Genomic DNA, 14,287 nt, shown 5'->3' with positions numbered 1-14,287 from the left:
AAGAGATCTTAAACGGGCAGATATATTGAAATATGGACAGCAGTAATCCCAATAAATAAATAAACTATGTACAAAATATATACAGCTACTAAATGTAGTCCAACCACTGTCCGTGGACCACAGGGGTCCTGAGCAAAGGGGCAAGGCCCAGTCCCACGACAAGAACTCCACGGAGAGAACACTGCAGGGGCATCTGAAAGAAAAAAGGACAGGCACCTCAGGGGGAAGTGAAGGGGGGGCACCTCAGCTACTTGAGTACACGACGCCAGATCCACGAGGGGACTCCATGACCACTGGCCCATCCTGGGGAGAGCAAAGCCACAGTCCATACAGTCCATACAGTGGGTGGCCTGCCCACTGGGCCATCCTGGGGAGAGCAAAGCCACAGTCCATACAGTCCATACAGTGGGTGGCCTGCCCACTGGGCCATCCTGGGGAGAGCAAAGCCACAGTCCATACAGTCCATACAGTGGGTGGCCTGCCCACTGGGCCATCCTGGGGAGAGCAAAGCCACAGTCCATACAGTCCATACAGTGGGTGGCCTGCCCACTGGCCCATCCTGGGGAGAGCAAAGCCACAGTCCATACAGTCCATACAGTGGGTGGCCTGCCCACTGGGCCATCCTGGGGAGAGCAAAGCCACAGTCCATACAGTCCATACAGTCCATACAGTGGGTGGCCTGCCCACTGGGCCATCCTGGGGAGAGCAAAGCCACAGTCCATACAGTCCATAACAGACTCCACTGCCACTGGAGGAGGCATGTTGGCCAGAGGACATCCTGCAGCCCTGCCCGAGACAGATCCTGCCCTGCCACGTCTGCCAAAGGGCCAGCGGTTCCTGCCTGGAAGGGACCAGTTCAGCGGTCCTTGCCTTGAAGGGCCCAGTTCAGCGGTTCTTGCCTTGAAGGGCCCAGTTCAGCGGTTCTTGAGACGGCGATCCCCAGCGGAGCGGTGCTGGAGACGGCGGGGCCCAGTTCAGCGGTTCTTGCCTTGAAGGGCCCAGTTCAGCGGTTCTTGCCTTGAAGGGCCCAGTTCAGCGGTTCTTGAGACGGCGGTCCCCAGCGGAGCGGTGCTGGAGACGGCGGGGCCCAGTTCAGCGGTTCTTGCCTTGAAGGGCCCAGTTCAGCGGTTCTTGAGACGGCGGTCCCCAGCGGAGCGGTGCTGGAGACGGCAGGGCCCAGTTCAGCGGTCCTTGCCTTGAAGGGCCCAGTTCAGCGGTTCTTGCCTTGAAGGGCCCAGTTCAGCGGTTCTTGAGACGGCGGTCCCCAGCGGAGCGGTGCTGGAGACGGCGGGGCCCAGTTCAGCGGTTCTTGCCTTGAAGGGCCCAGTTCAGCGGTTCTTGAGACGGCGGTCCCCAGCGGAGCGGTGCTGGAGACAGCGGGGCCCAGTTCAGCAGTTCTTGCCTTGAAGGGCCCAGTTCAGCGGTTCTTGAGACGGCGGTCCCCAGCGGAGCGGTGCTGGAGACGGCGGGGCCCAGTTCAGCAGTTCTTGCCTTGAAGGGCCCAGTTCAGCGGTTCTTGCCTTGAAGGGCCCAGTTCAGCGGTTCTTGAGACGGCGGTCCCCAGCGGAGCGGTGCTGGAGACGGCGGGGCCCAGTTCAGCGGTTCTTGCCTTGAAGGGCCCAGTTCAGCGGTTCTTGAGACGGCGGTCCCCAGCGGAGCGATGCTGGAGACGGCGGCCATTCTATGGCCAACTGCTCATTGCCTGGTGGTGCCCTCCTGGGCAGCGGGGATGGTGCTCCTTCAATGCCCACCTGGGCTGTGGGTGGTGGGGCCCTCCTGGCCAGCTGGGCTGGGTCCTCCCTGGGCAGCGGCTATGGGGGTGGTGGACTCTCCCGGGGCAGCTGTGCCGGTTCCTCCCGGGGCAGCGGCTATGGGGGTGGTGGGCTCTCCCGGGGCAGCTGTGACGGGTCCTCCATGGGCAGCAGGCCTGCTGCCTGACTTCTCCGCCTTGCTGCCCTTGCCCTCCTTAGTCGGGAGTCTGTGGCCCTTTCCTCCCTTTGGAGCTGTGGCTGTTGACGGTGGCTGGCTAGTGTCCTGGGGGGATATCGAATCCGGGCTCCGGCGGCGGCCCTTCCGCCTTCTGCTCCTCTTCCCAGGGGGTGGGATGGCTGTCCCCTTGCTGCTGGGCGAAGATCCAGACCTGCGGGCTGGTGGGCTCCAATACCCCTGCACCCTTGTCAAGGGGGCTGCAGGGCTGGTGGTGGCTGAGGTGCTCTTTTTACCCCGAGGAGAAGGAGGGGGGGGCTGAGGGTCAGGAAAGAAGGTAGCAGTAGAGAGATAGATTTTCTTGGGACAATGGATAGTGGTAGGTACAGTGGGTATGGGAGTGGAGGGAGAGGATGTGGTTGTAGGCGAGACAAGTTTGCTGTCTTTGGGTGCAGGTGCAGGAGCGGGAGGCTGTCGTGAGGTGGATGGCTGTTGGGTGGGTGGGTGGCTGCGTTTGTGTGGTGTGGAAGAGGGGGTGACAGACACAGTGGGAGAGGACACAGGGGACGTGTAAATGGCAGTGGGGGTGGTGACTGCACGTGTGCGGACTGTACTGGAGGGTGTGCTGGTGATGGAAACACTGGCTGATGGTGAGGTGAATGAAGGTGTGAGTGTAGACGTCACAGGGAGGGAGGAGGGAGACGAGGAGGTGGGGGTCACAGAGGTGGAAGTGACTGTTGGCATGTCTGCATCAGAATGTTGCTTGTGTGAATGTCTGCGTGATCTGTGGTGCTTGTGTTTGGATGAGCTGCTCTTGGGTGTTGAGGTGTGTGCAGGCTGGTCTGATGGTGTGGGTGGGACAGGCAGAGGAACAGGAGACTGGGAGGAGGGAGTTAGTAGAGGGAGGCAGGAGACAGGGACAATGGCTGCCGTCAGTGCTGAGGCCAGAGCCTGGAACGATCGCTGATGGGCAGCCTGACCCGAATGAATGCCCTCCAGGTACGCATTGCTGCGATGAACCTCCCTCTCCACCCCCTGGATGGCATTCAAAAGGGTAGTCTACCAAACAATGAGCGTTCGGAGGAGGTCAATGACCTCCTCACTGAGGGCAGCGGGGGTAACAGGGGCAGGGCCTGAGGTGCCTGGGACGAAGGAGATGCCCGGCTTCCTGGCAGAGCGGGCACGGGGCGAACGCTGAGGGGCTGCTGGGAGGGCGGAGATGGTGTGCTGGGTGGCGGCTGTACCTGTATTGGCGGGGGGCATGGATGGTGCCACCCCCGCAAGGGAGCTCCCTTCCGAGGACGTGTCCGTGTCGCTGCAGGCTCCAGTCGTCCCCGTTGTGGAGCTCCCCTCGCCCTCCGTCTCATTGGTCCAGTCAGACTCTGTGGCATGGCCCTCCTGGGCCATGTGAGATGCAGCTCCCTCCTGCCCCGATGCCACTTCTCCTCCGCCTGATGATGCTGATGCACACAAGCACAGAAAGACAAACAAAAAGGGGGGGGGAGAGAGAAATAAAGAGATTTTGAGTACATGGATCACCGGTACAGTTAGCGGACATGACAGACACAGATGCCCCCTGCACTAAGTTGCGCACTTGGGGTCCGCTACGCATTCCGTGGAACATGCCCTACACGCCTAGAGTTGACAACTGCACCCATGGATGACACGGCCCAGGGATGGCTGTACTGACACACTACTGAGGGTGGTGGCTGGGGACACAGGGGCTTATGGGGGTGCCCAGCCTACAGATCTCGCCCTGGCCTAGGGGGACCCACAGCCCTCCTCCCCCACCCAGACACCTCCACTGCGCGACAACAGAGTAGATAATGCTTGTACTCACCCCCTTGTGTCTGCTGTGCTGCCCTCACGCGCCCATCCAAATCAGGGTAGGCCACCGCCAGGATCCGGAACATCAGGGGGGTCAGTTGACGGCAGGCACCCCGCCTACGTTGGGAGGCCATCCCCAGCAGAGACTCGGCGGTCTTCTTGGTCCCGCGGTGGATGTCCTCCCACCTCTTGCGGCAGTGGGTGCCCCATCGATGGTGGACCCCCAGGGTCCGGACTTCCTTGGCGATGGCACGCCAAATCCCGATCTTCTCATGGGCGCGGACCTATGTGACACGTACAGGGAGGGAGAAATACCACGTTCAAGTTTGTCTGCATTTTCGTTGCCAGTGGCCCAACGCCCACCATCCCCGCCAGGCCCAACATGCCCCCCATCCCCGCCAGGCCCCCCGCCATGCCCCCCGCCAGGCCCAACATGCCCCCCATCCCCGCCAGGCCCCCCGCCAGGCCCCCGCCAGGCCCAACATGCCCCCCATCACCGCCAGGCCCCCCGCCATGCCCCCCGCCAGGCCCAACATGCCCCCCATACCCGCCAGGCCCCCCGCCATGCCCCCCGCCAGGCCCAACATGCCCCCCATTCCCGCCAGGCCCCCCGCCATGCCCCCCGCCAGGCCCAACATACCCCCCATCCCCGCCAGGCCCCCGCCATGCCCCCCGCCAGGCCCAACATGCCCCCCATCCCCGCCAGGCCCCCCGCCATGCCCCCGCCAGGCCCAACATGCCCCCCATCCCCGCCAGGCCCCCCGCCATGCCCCCAAGCCAGCCAGTGGCCCTAAATCCATATTGAATTAAACTCACTTGTTGGTCTGGAGGACCGTAGAGTAGCGCATACTGGGGGAGGACCCCATCCACAAGTTTCTCCAACTCCTCTCCAGTGAAGGCAGGGGCCCTTTCCCCAGTCGCAGCAGCCATTGTCCCTTCCAGACCGAGGTCACAGCAACACTTGCAGTATAGGTCCTCTCCTGTGAAAGTTCAAGTCGCAAGTGGATAAGTAGATAGAAAATGGCGGTCACGCCCGCGGCGGTGCGTACCGCGGCGGTGCGTACCGCCACCGCCGGCGCCCTTCGCCATTGGCTCCTGAAACCCATAGGCTTCAATGTTAACCAATGCGGCTTCGCGCCGCGGTCTTCGACCGCCGACCGCCGCGGTGTACCACGCCAGCGCATTGACCTCACATCCCATTGTCACACTTCACAGGTCAGGCAGCCGCCATTTCGAGGGTCCACATGGCCCAATTTCAACTGCGTCACACAGGCCTAGGCCTTGCATAGCCACTCAGACACGCCATTCACTGCATAGAGAATCGTTTACTGTGCAAGCTGTGAGTACGTACCTGTGGGTTGCTTGACTGTGTGCTCCATGTTGTCCTTCCTAGGCACCGTCCGCTGGGTTTGGCGAGGAGACGGATGAATCCTCGCGTGTACCGACCGCTGGTGGACCTGTCGACAATGGAAGAACGCCACATTATCCTGACCTACCGGCTTGACCGTGCCACTATACATGAACTGTGTGCCCAGCTGGAGCCCGACCTGATGTCCCCCATCCGCCAACCCACAGGGATTCCCCCTCTGGTGCAGGTCCTGTCAGTACTCCATTTCTTGGCAAGTGGGTCATTTCAGACAACAGTGGGAATTGCTTCTGGGATGTCTCAGCCCATGTTTTCGAAGGTGTTATCCAGAGTGTTGTCTGCCCTGATGAAATACGTGAGGAGCTACATCATTTTCCCTGAGGTGGGCGAATTGGCTACAGTGAAGGGTGATTTCTACGCCCTTGGACATATTCCCAACGTCATTGGTGCCATTGATGGGACCCATGTGGCTTTGGTTCCCCCAAGAGACAGGGAGCAGGTGTACAGGAACAGAAAAAGTTACCATTCCATGAACATCCAGGTGGTGTGTTTGGCTGACCAGTACATCTCGCATGTAAATGCCAAGTTCCCTGGGTCAGTGCATGACGCCTACATCCTGAGGAATAGCAGCATCCCTTACGTGATGGAACAGCTAGAGAGACAACGTGTATGGCTATTGGGGGACTCTGGGTACCCCAACCTGTCGTGGCTACTGACCCCAGTAAGGAATCCCCGGACCAGGGCAGAGGAACGGTACAATGAGGCCCATGGGCGTACTAGGAGGGTGATCGAACGCACCTTTGGCCTCCTAAAGGCCAGGTTTAGGTGCCTGCATATGACAGGTGGATCCCTAATGTACTCACCTAAGAAGGTGTGTCACATCATCGTGGCCTGCTGCATGCTTCACAACCTGGCTTTGCGCCGCCAGGTGCCTTTCCTGCAGGAGGATGGTCGAGACGGTGGTGTAGTGGCAGCTGTGGAACCTGTGGAGAGTGACGAGGAGGAAGACGACGGGGCTGAAACAGACAACAGGGACAGAATCATTGAACAGTACTTCCAATAGGACACAGGTAACAATTCAAACATAATTTAGTAAATGTGAACTACTCTCCTGCATCTCTGCTGCCTGTCTATTTGCCCCAGTGTATGATGACTGAGTTGTGGCTTTTCCCTCCCTATTTCAGATCTGGGGTCCCCACTACGAGTCCTGTGCTTCGTTTCCCCATGGACTACAGCTTTGTGGCAGCTGTTTGTTGACTTCACTATGTACAAGGACATATTTGCACTGTCATGTCAATTACAATATTTTGAAATCACAGCCAGACTCCAGATAGTTTTGTGCAAAATGGGTGTTTATTTCAGTGCTCAAAATGGGATGGGTGGTTTCAAGTGGGTGGGGGCTATGGTGAAGGAATGTCCATGGCAGAGTCCAGAGTAACAGTCACACAGGTGCATTGTCCAGAGGCCTGTGGAGAGATGGAGCATGGGCAGTTCAAGGATGGACAGGGTGACAATGTGGGACAGTGGGATGACATCAGGTGGTATCCTTTGCTGGCGGGGGTCTTGACATCCTACTCTGTCTTCTTGCGAGATCTCAGGGCCCTCTTGCGGGGTGGTTCTTCTCCTGCAGGAGGTGGGGGTCTGGTGGGCTGCTGTTGTGCGGGGGCCTCCTGTCCACTAGCGCCGGCGGAGGTGGTTGGCTGTTCTTGGTCCAGGCTAGTGGCAGGGGCCCTTTGTTGTTGTTGAGTGTCCGTCCTGGTGTTGATGAGGTCCTGCAGCAGCCCTACCATGGTAACCAGGGTGGAGGTGAGGGCTCTGATGTCCTCCCTGTACCCCCGATAGTGTTCCTCCTGCAGTACCTGGATCTCCTGGAACCGGGCCAGTACCGTCGCCATCGTCTCCTGGGAGCGGTTGTATGCTCCCATGATGGTGGTGAGGGCCTCGTGGAGAGTGGGTTCCCTGGGCCCGTCCCCCCCCTGTCGCACAGCTGCCCTCCGAGTTGCCCTGTTTCCCTGGGCCTCTGCCCCCTGGCCGGTGTGCCCACTACCACTGCCCCCAGGTCCCTGTTGTTGTTGGGGTGGTGGGTTATCCTGGGTGCCCTGTAGTGGTAGACACACCGCAGATTGACGCGCCCTGGAGACAGAGGCATGGGCCCGCTGGGTGGGAGCTGTGCTGGTGTTCCCAGAGGGGTTTGGGTCTGTAGTGGCCTGTGCCTGTGTGAGGGGAACCGACTGTCCAGAGGTCCCCGATGGTCCGGGCTGGTCATCAGTGTCCAGGTCGACAGAGCTGCTGTCATCGCTGACGGCCTCTTGGGTGGGGGGAGTGGACAATTCTGGGCCCTCCGTGGCGGTGTGTTGACGGTCGGGTCCTGCAGGGGTATAGAGGTATGGTTATAGTTTCAATGTGTGGCATATGGGTGTATCTGTGGGTTCCCGTGTCCCCAAGTGCTGGCATTCGTGTGTGGGGGCTTTGGTGAGGGTGGCTTGTGGGGGGGATGTGTATATGCATTGGGCATGCTTTGGTGATGGGTGTCCATGCTTAGTGGACGCATGCAGGCCTAGGTTTTGGGATGTGTGGGTTGTGATGGTGAGACATTGGCAGGGAATAGGTGTGCTGGGGGTGAGGATGGTGGTGGGGGTGAGGGTGGGAGTGAGGATGGGGGTGGGGGTGAGGGTGGGGTTCGAGGATGGGGGTGAGGGTTGGGGTATGATTTGGCATGCAGGTGGGGGGGAAGCAGTAGTGAAGCTTCAACTTACCAGTATCCATTCCTCCGCCGACTCCTGCGAGGCCGTCAGGATGCAGGATGTTCAAGACTTCCTCCTCCCATGTTGTAAATTGTGGGGGTTGAGGTGGGGGTCCTCCGCCAGTCTTCTGCACGGCGATGTTGTGCCTGGATACCATGGAACGCACCTTCCCCCGTAGGTCGTTCCATCGCTTCCTGATGTCTTCCCGATTTCTGGGGTGCTGTCCCACAGCGTTGACCCTGTCGACAATCCTCTGCCATAGCTCCGTCCTCCGGGCAATGCTGGTGTATTGGACCTGTGTGCCGAATAGCTGGGGCTCTACCCGAACGATTTCCTCCACCATGACCCTGAGTTCTTCGTCTGAGAAGCGGGGGTGTCTTTGGGGTGCCATGGAGTGGTGTGTATGATGTGTGGGGTGGAGTATGTGTAGTTAAGTGTGTTGAGTGTGGTGGTGTGTGTTGTTTTGTGTGTGGATATTGTGTGGGTGATGGTGTTGTGTGCCTCTGTGTGGTAGGATTGTCTAATCTGTGCTGTCTCTCTGGCCTTCGTGACTAATTTTTGGGCGTAGGGGTTTGTGGGTGATGTGGGTGTGTGTTTTATATTGTATTGTGTGTGTGGGAGTGGTGTGTGTATGTGTATCAGGTGTGTGGAATTCAAATCGGCCAATGTGGCTGAGTTTTGTTCGTTTGTGTGTATTCTGACCGCGGCGGTGTGTACCGCCAATGGAAAACCGCGTTTGAAAGACCGCCGCGTGGATTCGTGGGTCGTAATGGCATGGGCGTATTTCTGTTGGCGTGACGGTGGAGGTTTGGTCGCCTCCACTTTTCCGCCGACCGCTGGTCTGGCGGTCTGTTGTGGCTGTCGGATTTTCGGAGGTTTGGCTGCTGCGGGTCAGAATGACCGTGGCGGGTTACCGCGACCGCGGCGGAATTATGGAGGATTTCTGACCGGCGGTAGGCGCCTTTTACCGCCGAGGTCAGAATGACCACCTATATCTTGCTATGTATCCAACACACAGGAGTCAATCACACAACAGCTGCAAACACAACATAGAACTGAAATATCAACACTTCCTGGATATGTCTGGGTCCGCAAGTCGAGCCACTTCGCCAATTATGTAAGGGGCAGGTCCACCTGTAAAGCATGGAAGGGTGAAATGTGCTCAATGTCTGTGCACTGTACAACACTTTCAAAGAAAACTACTGTGTGTGACATTATGGGGGTTATTACAACTTTGGAGGAGGTGGTAATCCGTCCCAAATGTGACAGATATACCACCAGCCATATTACGAGTTCCATAGGGTATAATGGACTCGTAATACGGCTGGTGGTATATCCATCACTTTACCGTCACTTTTGGGACAGATTAACACCTCCTCCAAAGTTGTAATAACCCCCTATATCTGAAAGTCTTGCCCCTCAGGCATGAAGAAACTCCAACATACATACCACTGCCACTGCAAACATGTGTAGACCCTGTCACTCTAGTGAGTGATAGACACACATATGCACACATGCAGTGGCGCTAACTATCATCTGGTGACAAACATGATCCCTCAGTTGGTTGCAGACTCATTTATGGAGAGCACTCCATTTCATCATTTGTTGTAATGAGAGACATGCAAAGCCACATTCCTGGAGCACTGCAATAACAGGCACTCAGATATTGTGGCTTGTGCATCAAGGGACAATCAGTTACTGTGTGATGCTCATGTGGGTTGAGTTTAGCTCATGATTTATTATGCTTTCTATGGTCCCTTACATGTGGGCCTGTGTTGTGTGTAGGTTACATATGCTACATTTACTTTGTACCCTGAGCCATATATGCCCCCTATGACACCATAATGGTAGGGATCCTGTGCGTTACTTGATGACAATCTGACGCTAAACATGGATTGGCCATTTATCAAAATTAATACAACAATAAAAAATATGCTGACAGTCTATATTGTGGTCATCCATGACAGAATGTATGGGCACAGGTGTAGTCATTCTACCTGAAATGTGTCAATCATTGACCTGTGTGCCCATATTGGGTTTTGCAATTCACAGTTAGCCACATTCATCATCTTACATTTGCCAAGTTGGGAGATCAGCAGGTATACAGCAAACTGACACTGTCCCATTATTGAAACATGGTTTAACAAATGTCCTACTGTGTCAACCATGATGATGTAGGTTTCAATTTGTATGTACCTTTGGAATGGCAGCAGTCACGGGAATTCTGGTCTTCTGATCTTAGCATACACCCATGTCTGTGGTAGCCTCCAAACTGGGAAGTTAGCTATTGTACATATGCTGCACTAGATCAGCAGGGCTGTACCAAACATAAACTAGCAAAGTATTTGGGAACTTTATATGTATGATGGAATTGCTCAGGGGTCCCTTGCATAACATCATGCAAGTAATACTTTGTGACCATGCATTCCCCAATGTCAGTATCCCATGATGACCCAAGAACATATGAGAAGTGCATGGCTATAAAGTAACACAGATGGGAAATGCATCAGCTCTGTTCCAGCTATTGTTCCCAAGACCAATTTAAAACACATAGGTACAATGAACAGTGGTCCAGGGATAGTTGGTATCCCTCAATTTGTATCATTTGCTTCATGTTTTACGCAACAGCTACGGAAAGTAGCACCAAACAGTTAGATATGAGCCTGTGTGCCTTACTTTGTCATCCATTCCTAATTTAATTGTGGCACAACCAAGTCAAACTATCAGCCTAAGATATTACCGGAATTTAAGAAGAAAGTTGTACGTATGGGCCAGAATACAGTTCAGACATGTATTCAAAATAATTGTGGAACACACTAATTTTTAGCTTTAGCTTGTGAAAAACATCTCTTTCCTGGTACACTCACAGGCCATGGATAAAACATATGCTTGTGCCGCATTGCCATCATCTATTGACATGAAGGCAGCACTAATTTACAATATCAAGTTGTGTTTTGCTAGTTAGTGCAGCTGTTGCGTCAAAAAATGACGGTAATGTGTAGCAATTATTGTATAACTCAGGGTCACTGTATGTTTAACTTGCATTACACATGGCCAAATACATTGCCTGCAGCATATCAACAAATCTGCTACTGCCTCTACAGAACATTTAAATGTGCACATTACTCTGAATTGTACTCACCAACAGGGCCACCAATCACAATACCCAGGTGGTCCAGCAGGTCTTGCTCTCTGGCAACAAGGTCAGCCCATCAGTGCTTCAGTTGGTGGTCTTTGCGCGGTGTGCTGAAGATGCGACGCAGATGATGCAACACCTTAGACCACCTGAGCCTCCTCGCCTCCGTGTGATACCCCTGTATCACCCTGCTACCTGCTTCAATCATCAGGGGGAGGAAGTGGCACACCAGCCAAATGAATGCCCCCAGCTCCTCCTCACCCATTCTACCCAGACGTGGCCTACCCAACATGACAGAAATAATAGTAAAAATAAAGGGTACAGAGGAAAATAAAGAGAAAGGAGGGAGTAAAATGAAAGAAAAGTAACCCTTAAACACCCCAACTATCCCCAAACTAACAATACCCACTACAGACTCCCAACAATACAAAGACAAAATTTGACACCAAATCAGACAAATGCACACTTACAATGAACAACTGTGACAATTACAAATAAAACAGATGACAAATAGGATGGCACACAGGAGACAAAAGCACAAATTGAACAGACAAAACTCAAAGCACAGCCACATAGTGTAGAAAAATCACAGACTGCAAAGTGAAAGTGAAAGTACACCTACTGTACCATTTCTGTAAACACGATATGCTATTACATCACTTCCTGCCTCAAATGCGGTGCGTTTTTATTAGGATGCGTAAAAAATTTATGACGCTTACAGTCTGTGCGTCTAATTGTTTTTACGCAAATGCTAAAAAATTACCCCGCATCCATAGTTCCAAATATTTTGCATTGGTAACCAATTTCATGGGGTACCGTGTAGGAATTACTGCTCGGTGCCATTGGATGTATCTTGGCTGTGGGCGTCATTTTTCAACACATATGCAGAAATGTTTTACGCATATGCTTCTTTTTTTATGCATTTGCGTCCAAATATATGTCTTCTACTGTGTTTGCATAATTTCTCACATTTTTATAGTACATGACAGCTAAAACTGTACAGAGATAGGCTGTTTGCACCTGCATTGTGTATTTCAGTGTTTGGGCACATGTGGCAGATGACACTACTGCGGACCATGATACTCATGTTGTTGTACCGGATGAGCACTCTTCACTGACACACTGTGGGGGTCATTCCGACCCCGGCGGGAACCGCCACAAGACCGTACCGCGGTCAAATGACCGTGGCGGTCATTCGGACTTTCCCGCTGGGCTGGCGGGCGACCGCCAGAAGGCCGCCCGCCGGCCCAGCGGGAAAGCCCCTTCAACAATGAAGCCGGCTCCAAATGGAGCCGGCGGAGTTGAAGGGGTGCGACGGGTGCAGTTGCATCCGTCGCGATTTTTAGTGTCTGCTAGGCAGACACTGAAAATCATTATGGGGCCCTGTTAGGGGGCCCCTGCACTGCCCATGCCTGTGGCATGGGCAGTGCAGGGGCCCCCAGGGGCCCCACGACACCCGTTCCCGCCATCCTGTTCCTGGCGGTTTTTACCACCAGAACCAGGATGGCGGGAAGGGGGTCGGAATCCCCATGGCGGTGCTGCGAGCAGCGCCGCCATGGAGGATTCTGTGGGGCAGGGGTAAACCAGCGGGAAACCGCCGGTTGCCCTTTTCTGACCGTGGCTTTACCGCCGCGGTCAGAATTGCCCATGAAGCACCGCCAGCCTGTTGGCGGTGCTTCCTCCGTCCCCGGCCCTGGCGGTCCATGACTGCCAGGGTCGGAATGAGGCCCTATATACCCAAACTTTTTTCATACAAATTTGTATTACCCAGTTTTAGCAGGTTGTGCATCAATAGAGGATAGCAAGGCTACGTAACTTAATACATTTACTCATTGCCTGTGTGTCATTGTCTGTGAATTGGCTATTTCAATTTTTTGTTGGGCCTCTGTGTGAATGTCACAAGATGTGCTTTCATTAATGTGCTTGTATGCACGTGTTGTACATGTGGATAACCATCAGAAACTATTCAGTGTAGATATGAGTCAGGATATGTGTTAGTCATACACGTAGCATCTAATGCTGTGTGAACTGCACTGACTTTTGGGACAATACATCTCCCATGACAAACTATGCACATGATAGATAGAGGACGGTTGATAATGGCAATGAGTAAGCCATCACATGTACATGAATGTTGGATACTACATCCTGGTCACTTGTTTGTATACTAGCCATGAGTCAGTCATTTGAAAATGGTATGTAGGTACAGTGTTTGTGGCACAGAGTCAGAAAACAATGCAAAAATGTAATGTCACTCCACAGTTTGAGTCCTATATATGACCTATGTTTCACGTGTGGCAGTTGAGGACCAGCAGACCAAGCTGCATGTGTTCACATATTTTCAGTGGTTAATTGCACAAAGGTGTACAGTTCAAGTGTGTGGCCATGTGTACCCGGTGTCATTATTGTCCTCAATAATGTCACAGTTATGTGCATGTCTACCCATGAGTCTGTGGATCCATTCCCTGCATTAACAGAGTATCCTTCAAAGCAGAATTGACCGAAAGCCAAAGAGGAATCGACAACACACATGGGGATATTTGAGCTATGGCACTGCAGAAGTTTTATGAGGCTGACAACAGGGTAACCTTGGTGTGCTCACAAATGTAATGGATCTGTAAATAGAACCCAGCAGCTTTCATCACAACATTTGTACACAGTGTGGTATTGAAAATTTGACTGCAACAGGGAACATCAGTGCCTCTCAAAGCTAGCCACCACGCAACCACCATCATTGGGTTGCAGCCAATGTGAATCTATATGTGGACCATGAGGGCACAAACATGTTTTGCCCATTCATGCACATTTGTAATCATTGTTTTTAGCGCTGGAGGCACCATTCCCAATCCATGCATACAGCCATAGTACACTGTCACTGTTTGTCACTCATGCATACATGAAACACAGGCAAGCAATAGTGCCAGGATTAGGCTATTTGAATACATGTCCAGGACCTTGATATCATATGTAAACTGATTAAACTATACAATATATTTGTGGATTCATCGTAGACCTACCAGACACAATACCCCAGGAGGAAAGTGAGGGCATGGAAAGCAACTATGAGAGGAATGCAGCCACAGGGAACCTCTATAGCATAAAGACAGGTAACAATCAGGCTAACGGGATGCACGCTTTGTCAGGAACTAATATGAACCAGGCAAATGCACAGTGAGCAGACTCAGACTGGGAAATGCCTGAACAACACTGGAAAATTAAAAGTGGATTTGTGCTATCGGCTGCAACGTTACACAATAACTCAAGGGCTATGTTACACAAGTGGTTTAT

This window comes from Pleurodeles waltl, chromosome 2_2 (genome assembly GCF_031143425.1).
Source record: "Pleurodeles waltl isolate 20211129_DDA chromosome 2_2, aPleWal1.hap1.20221129, whole genome shotgun sequence".
Classification (NCBI taxonomy): Eukaryota; Metazoa; Chordata; class Amphibia; order Caudata; family Salamandridae; genus Pleurodeles; species Pleurodeles waltl.
Note: the sequence above shows the minus strand (reverse complement) of the source record.